The sequence below is a fragment of the Zea mays genome, chromosome 5 (assembly GCF_902167145.1).
Source record: "Zea mays cultivar B73 chromosome 5, Zm-B73-REFERENCE-NAM-5.0, whole genome shotgun sequence".
NCBI classification, from domain to species: domain Eukaryota; kingdom Viridiplantae; phylum Streptophyta; class Magnoliopsida; order Poales; family Poaceae; genus Zea; species Zea mays.
This window is the reverse complement of record NC_050100.1, coordinates 161,250,837-161,258,269: the sequence shown is the minus strand read 5'-3', so window position 1 is coordinate 161,258,269 and position 7,433 is coordinate 161,250,837.

The following is a 7,433-nucleotide window of genomic DNA, read 5'->3' as shown; positions in this document are numbered from 1 at the left end:
ATATCCTCCTCCTCCCCTTGAAAAGGAGTCGTCCTCGACTCTGAACTGTCTTCACTTGTAAATGGTAAGAGGTCAGCAACATTGAACGTGTTGCTCACGCCATAGCTTGGTGGAAGATCTATCTTGTATGCATTATCATTGACCTTGACAAGAATACGAAATGGACCATCCCCTCGTGGCATCAATTTAGATTTGCGCTGATCAGGAAAACACTCTTTGCACAAGTGAATCCAAACCACGTCCTCCGGTGCAAATAAAATTTTCTTCCTATGCTTTTGTTCATACTTGCAGTCTTGCGCACTGCTTTGAGCTCAATTGCTTCATTGGTCTTCTCATGTATCTTTTTTATATAAGCAGCACGCTTGGAGGCTTCCATATTAGTTCTTTCATTCATTGGAGCTGACCAATCCTTGATTGCTTTCTCCTTGGATTCATCCACTTCTATTCCCTTTCCTGAAACAACAAAGCCAAGAAACACAACATGGTCTGTGCAAAAACTACACTTCTCAAGATTAGCAAATAATTTCTCCTTTCTAAGCTCATCTAAGACTTGCCAAATGTGTTTCACATGTTCATCAAAAGATTTGTTATAAATTAGAATATCATCAAAGTAGACAACAATAAATTTTCCAATGTAAGTTCTTAAGACATGGTTCATTAATCTCATAAAAGTACTAGGAGCATTTGTCAAACCAAATGGCATCACTAACCATTCATACAACTCGAATTTTGTTCGAAATGCAGTTTTCCACTCATCTCTAGTTTTAATCCTTATTTGATGGTATCCACTTCTCAAATCAATTTTAGTAAAAATTGTGGAACCACTTAATTTATCAAGCATACCATCTAGCCATGGAATAGGATGGCGATAGCGAACTGTAATATTATTTATAGCTCTCCAATCAACACACATCCTCCAAGATCCATATTTTTTAGGTACTAAAATCACAGGAACAGCACAAGGGCTTAAATTTTCACGAACAAAACCTTTATCAAGAAGTTCTTGCACTTGCCTTCATATCTTCTTAGATTCTTCAGGATTGGTTCGATATGGTGGACGGTTAGGAAGTGCAGCCCCTGGAATGAGATCAATTTGACGCTCAATCCCATGAATTGGAGGTAGTCCAACCGGTGTTTCTTGTGGAAACACGTCTTCAAAGTCATACAAAAGATCAGCCACAACACTAGGAAGAGATGTTATGTCGTTAGGAGAAATCAAAACATCTTTGCTCACAAGTACAAATAGCACTTGATAAGAGTTGTTCCTCACTTCTCTCAGCTCAGATTTTGTGGCTAGCATAACTAGATGTTCTCCCTCTTCTTTCTTTTTATCTCTTGAATTTGGCTTGTAGAACTCACTCACCGAATTGTGGATGGCACTCAATTTCTTTTGCTCTTCTCCTCCTCTACTTGCTGCACTAATTTCAGTTTTCTTTTGTAAGTGTTCAGCCATGATTTGTTGAGGGGTCATAGGCTTGACTACAAATTTTCTCCCTTTCAGATCTAGTGTGTACTGATTTGTTGTTCCACAATGCTGAGAATATCGGCCATATTGCTAAGGTCTTCCCAACACCAAGTGACACACAAACATGGGTGCAACATTGCACTCCACTGTGTCAACAAACTCTCCAATCTTGTACGGAACTTTCACCTTATAACCAATCTTGATATCTCCTGATTCATTCAACCATTGGACATGATATGGATGAGGGTGTCGCTGCAACTTCAGATCAAGCCTTTCAACCATCTCACGACTTACAAGATTATGACAACTTCCTCCATCAATGATCACCTTTACTACTTTGTCTTGCACTTTTGCTCTAATTTGAAAAAGATTATGTCGCTGTCCAATTTCAGCTTCTTTCATTTGAACGCTCAATATTTGTGTAACCACAAGAGCGGTACTATGCTCAAATTCACATCACGTATGTTCTTCCAATTTATCAGTGTCATCTACATTTCCTGCTTCAGCTTCCTCTTCACTAGCTGATGTATATTCTCCATCATCAGTCACAAGGATCACATGATTATTTGGACACTCCTTAATGACATGACCATGACCTCCACACTTGAAGCACTGAATACCACTACTCTTGGCTGTTGAACCCACTGATGTTGAAGTGGATGATGCTGATTTAGAACCTATGATTGGAGCAACAGCGTTCTTTCCACTATAATTGCTTTGAATGTGGGAATGCAAGTCTCCAGTTGAACCTTTTGACGCTAAGGGTGCAACAGTAAACCTTGAGCTTCCTCCAGTCATGGTTCGTGCACCATATGACAAGGGTTTGTTGTTCTTAGCATCTTGCTGCAGCTGGCGTTCAACTTTGGTGGCTTGATGTACCAAATCAATAAGACATCGGTACGGCTGAAACTCAACAATGCGTTGAATGCTGCTGTGTAACCCAGCCATGAAACGTGCAATGGTTTGCTCTTCATCTTCATACACATTGGCTCTAATCATGGCCTTCTCCATCTCCTTATAATACTCCTCAACAGAGAAACTTCCTTGCCTCAAGTTCTGCAATTTATCAAAATGATCACGCTGATAATGCTTCGGCACAAAACGAATTCTCATTTCTCGTTTCATCTCTTGCCAAGTAATAATAGGGTCCTCTCCATCTTCTTCACGATCACGAAGAAGTTTCTCCCACCAAATCAGAGCATATCCTTCAAACTCAAGAGATGCAATTGCAAGTTTCTTCTCCTCTGAATAATTATGTAGGCGGAAGATTTTCTCCACCTTGAATTCCCATGTGAAATAATCTTCAGGATCAGATCTACCATTAAATTTTGGCATGGTAAACTTAAGTTTCCCAAATCTCTCTTCTTGGTTGATGCCTCTATGATGACGACGACCATAGCGATGATGGGACTGATCATCATCATTCCCAAATTCAAATTCTTCATTGTCATCATTTCTTTGATTCCAGCCTCTTCCTCTACCACGTGCAGCACCTTGATTTCTCCTCCCATGTTCACTTGCTCTTCTAGAATAATTTCCTTCACCTTCTTCGCCGTCTTCATCATGGTTTCTTGCACCATCAGGGAGTTGACGACGACCTCTGATTTCAGCCATAAGTGTCTGAAGATCTGAGAGCACCTAGAGGGGGGGGTGAATAGGTGATCATGTAAAAACTTGAAACTAAAAGCCACAAAACTTGATTAAGAGTTAGTAGACTAAATAGCAAGCTCTTGTGAGCACAAGTATCACGGAAAAGCAATCACAAAAGACACGTGAGTTATCCCATGGTTCGACAAGTACAACACTTGTCTACCTCCACGTTGTGGCGTCCCAATGGACGAGGGTTGCACTCAACCCCTTTCAAGCGGTCCAAAGACCCACTTGAATACCATGGTGTTTCTCTTTGTTTCACTATATCCCGTTCGTGAGGAATCTCCACAACTTGGAGCCTCTCGCCCTTACAATTTGATGATCACAAAGAAGCACAAAAGTAAGGGTGGGAAAAGCAACACACACAAGACTCAAAGCAAGAGCACAAACACGCACACTAGCCAACAACTTGAGCTCTAAGTTCACACACGGAGTTCTCAACTCAGAAGGAGCTCAAATTGCTATCACAACGAACCAAATGCGCTAGAATGGAGTTTTGGTGCTTAGGGATGATCAAAGAATGCTTGGTGTACTCCTCCATGCGCCTAGGGGTCCCTTTTATAGCCCCAAGGCAGCTAGGAGCCATTGGAAGCAATCCAGGAAGGCAATTCTTGCCTTCAGTCGGGTGGCGCAGCGGACAGTCCGGTGCACCATCGGACAGGCACTCTTCACAGTCCGGTGCAGATTGCTTTCCTAAATTGGTGCAGTCGACCGTTGAAGACTTGGAGCCATTGGCGCACCGGACACTGTCCGGTGCACACTAGACAGTCTGGTGCCCCCATCTGACCGTTGGCTCGGCCACGCGTCACGTGCGGATTGCGCGGCCGACCGTTGGCGCAGTCGACCGTTGGCTCACCGGACAGTCCGGTGCCTCACCGGACAGTCCGGTGAATTTTAGCCGTACGCTGTTGACTGTTTCCCGAGAGCGGCGACTTCGCCGCAAACGACTCACCGAACAGTCCGGTGCACCACCGGACAATCCGGTGATTTATAGCCGTACGCCGTCGTCGAGACCCGAGAGCAGGCTGTTCACCTGGACTAGTCCTGGCACACCGGACACTGTCCGGTGCACCCAGACCGAGCAGCCTTTTGGCTGACCACAGCCAACTTATCTCCAAAGCGATTTCTCCTGTTTCTAACACTTAGACACAATATATTAGTCTTGAAAACAATGTACTAAGTCTAGAAACATACCTTTAAACTTGATTTGCACTTCTTGAGTCTTTGGCACAAATATCACTCAAAGCATTTGTGTGGAGCACTTAATCACCAAAATCTTATAGAAATGGCCCAAAGGCACATTTCCCTTTCAATCTCCCCCTTTTTGGTGATTTATGCCAACACAACAAAAAGCAACTAAAAGAAGTGCAACATCAATGCAAATGAGAACAAAAATTTGTTTTTGATTCAAATTTGGCATATTTGGATCATTCTTTGCCACCACTTGGTTTGTTTTTGCAAATCAAACTCAATTTCCTATCTCTAAGTCAAAATCACTTGTTGAGGCATAGAGAGAGGTATTCCAAGAGAAATTGATCAAAGATTCAAAAACTCCCCCTTTTCCCATAATCAAACATTCTCCCCACAAGAGACCAACTTTTCGCAATAAGAGACAATAAGAGTATTTTTACAAAACAAAAGCTCTAACTCTACTATTTTCAAAATTCTCAAGTGGTAGCTGATCCATTTCTTGCTTTGGCCTTAATTTCTCCCCCTTTGGCATTAAGCACCAAAACGGGATCATTATTGGCCCTCAAACCCCATTGCCTCACCAAAATCTTCAATTAAGAGTAAAAAGGCAATAAGATCACGGAGATGAACTTGGAGTAAATTACCCTCTCATCGGAGTGCAGTGGAAGTCTTGCATGGTCCAAGTTCACCTTTTCCCTTTCAATCCTCTTTGAGACTAAACTAAGAGAACTCATGCACAACGGTTAGTCTCAAAGGGTCAAGTTGTAGCATTTCTCCCCCTAAGTATGTGCATCATTCACACATGGACTTGTGAGGTCTAGGGATCCCTTGCACAACTTGAGCACCCAAAAATAAGCAATAAAATGCATAATGGAACATGATCAAAGGCATAAAACACATGTATGCTCTATATCAATCCAAGTTACACGAATCTAAGACATTTAGCTCACTACGCAACCTGCAAAAGGTCTTCTCATCTAAAGGCTTGGTAAAGATATCGGCTAGCTGGTTCTCGGTGCTAACATAAAATACTTCGATATCTCCCTTTTGCTGGTGGTCTCTCAAAAAGTGATGCCGGATGTCTATGTGCTTTGTGCGGCTGTGTTCAACAGGATTGTCCGCCATGCGGATTGCACTCTCATTGTCACATAGGAGTGGGACTTAGCTCAGATTGTAGCCAAAGTCCCAGAGGGTTTGCCTCATCCAAAGTAGTTGCGCGCAACACTGTCCTACAGCAACGTACTCGGCCTCAGTGGTGGATAGGGCAACAGAAGTTTGTTTCTTAGAACTCCACGACACCAGGGACCTTCCTAGGAATTGGCACGTCCTTGATGTACTCTTCCTATCGACCTTACATCCAGCATAGTCGGAGTCTGAATATCTAATCAAGTCAAAGGTAGACCCCTTTGGATACCAGATCCCGAAGCAAGGCGTAGCGACTAAATATCTAAGAATTCACTTAACGGCCACAAGGTGACACTCCCTTGGGTCGGATTGAAATCTAGCACACATGCATACGCTAAGCATAATATCTGGTCTACTAGCACATAAATAAAGTAAAGACCCTATTATAGACCGGTATGCCTTTTGATCAATGGACTTACCTCCTTTGTTGAGGTCGACATGTCCGTCGGTTCCCATTGGAGTCTTTGCGGGCTTGCGTCCTTCATCCCAAACCGCTTGAGCAAGTCTTGCGTATACTTCGTTTGAGAGATGAAGGTGCCATCCTTGAGTTGCTTCACTTGAAATCCAAGGAAGTAGTTCAACTCGCCCATCATTGACATCTCGAATTTCTGAGTCATCACCCTGCTAAACTCTTCACAAGACTTTTGGTTAGTAGAACCAAATATTATGTCATCGACATAAATTTGGCACACAAATAGATCACCATCACAAGTCTTAGTAAAAAGAGTTGGATCGGCTTTCCCGACCTTGAAAGCATTAGCAATTAGAAAGTCTCTAAGGCATTCATACCATGCTCTTGGGGCTTGCTTAAGTCCATAGAGCGCCTCAGAGAGCTTACACACGTGGTCGGGGTACCGTTCATCCTCAAAGCCAGGGGGTTGCTCCACGTACACCTCCTCCTTGATTGGCCCGTTGAGGAAAGCCCTCTTCACGTCCATTTGGAACAACCTGAAAGAATGGTGAGCGGCATAGGCTAACAAAATACGAATCAACTCTAGCCTAGCCACAGGAGCGAAAGTCTCCTCAAAGTCCAAACCTGTGACTTGGGCATAACCTTTTGCCATAAGTCGAGCCTTGTTCCTTGTCACCACCCCGTGCTCGTCCTATTTGTTGCGGAACACCCACTTGGTTCCCACAACGTTTTGCTTGGGACGCGGCACCAGTCTCCAAACTTCAATTCGCTTGAAGTTGTTGAGCTCTTCCAGCATGGCCAACACCTAGTCTGGATCTAGCAAGGCCTCTTCTACCCTGAAAGGCTCAATAGAAGAGACAAAAGAGTAATGCTCACAAAAATTAGCTAATCTAGAGCGAGTGGTTACTCCCTTGCTTATGTCACCCAAAATCTGGTCGACAGGATGATTCCTTTGAATCGTCACTCGAACTTGGGTTGGAGGGGCCCGTGGTACTTCTTCCTTCTCATCTTCGACATCCTGTGCTCCCCCTTGATCACACGCCTCTTCTTGAGGGACCTGTTCGTCATCTTGAGTTGGGGGGTGCACCGTCGTTGAGGAAGAAGGTTGATCTTGCTCCTTGTGTTCCTGTGGTCGCATGTCTCCAATTGCCATGGTACGAATTGCGTCCGTTGGAACATCATCCTCATCTACATCATCAAGATCAACTTGCTCTCTTGGAGAGCCATTAGTCTCATCAAATACAACGTCGCTAGAGACTTCAACCAAACCTGATGATTTGTTGAAGACTCTATACGCCTTTGTATTTGAGTCATAACCTAACAAAAACCCTTCTACAGCTTTGGGAGCAAACTTTGAATTCCTACCTTTCTTCACTAGAATGTAGCATTTACTCCCAAAAACTCGAAAATACGAAACGTTGGGTTTGTTACCGGTTAGAAGCTCGTATGACGTCTTCTTGAGGAGACGATGAAGGTAGACCCGGTTTATAGCGTGGCAAGCTATGTTCACAGCTTCCGACCAAAACCGCT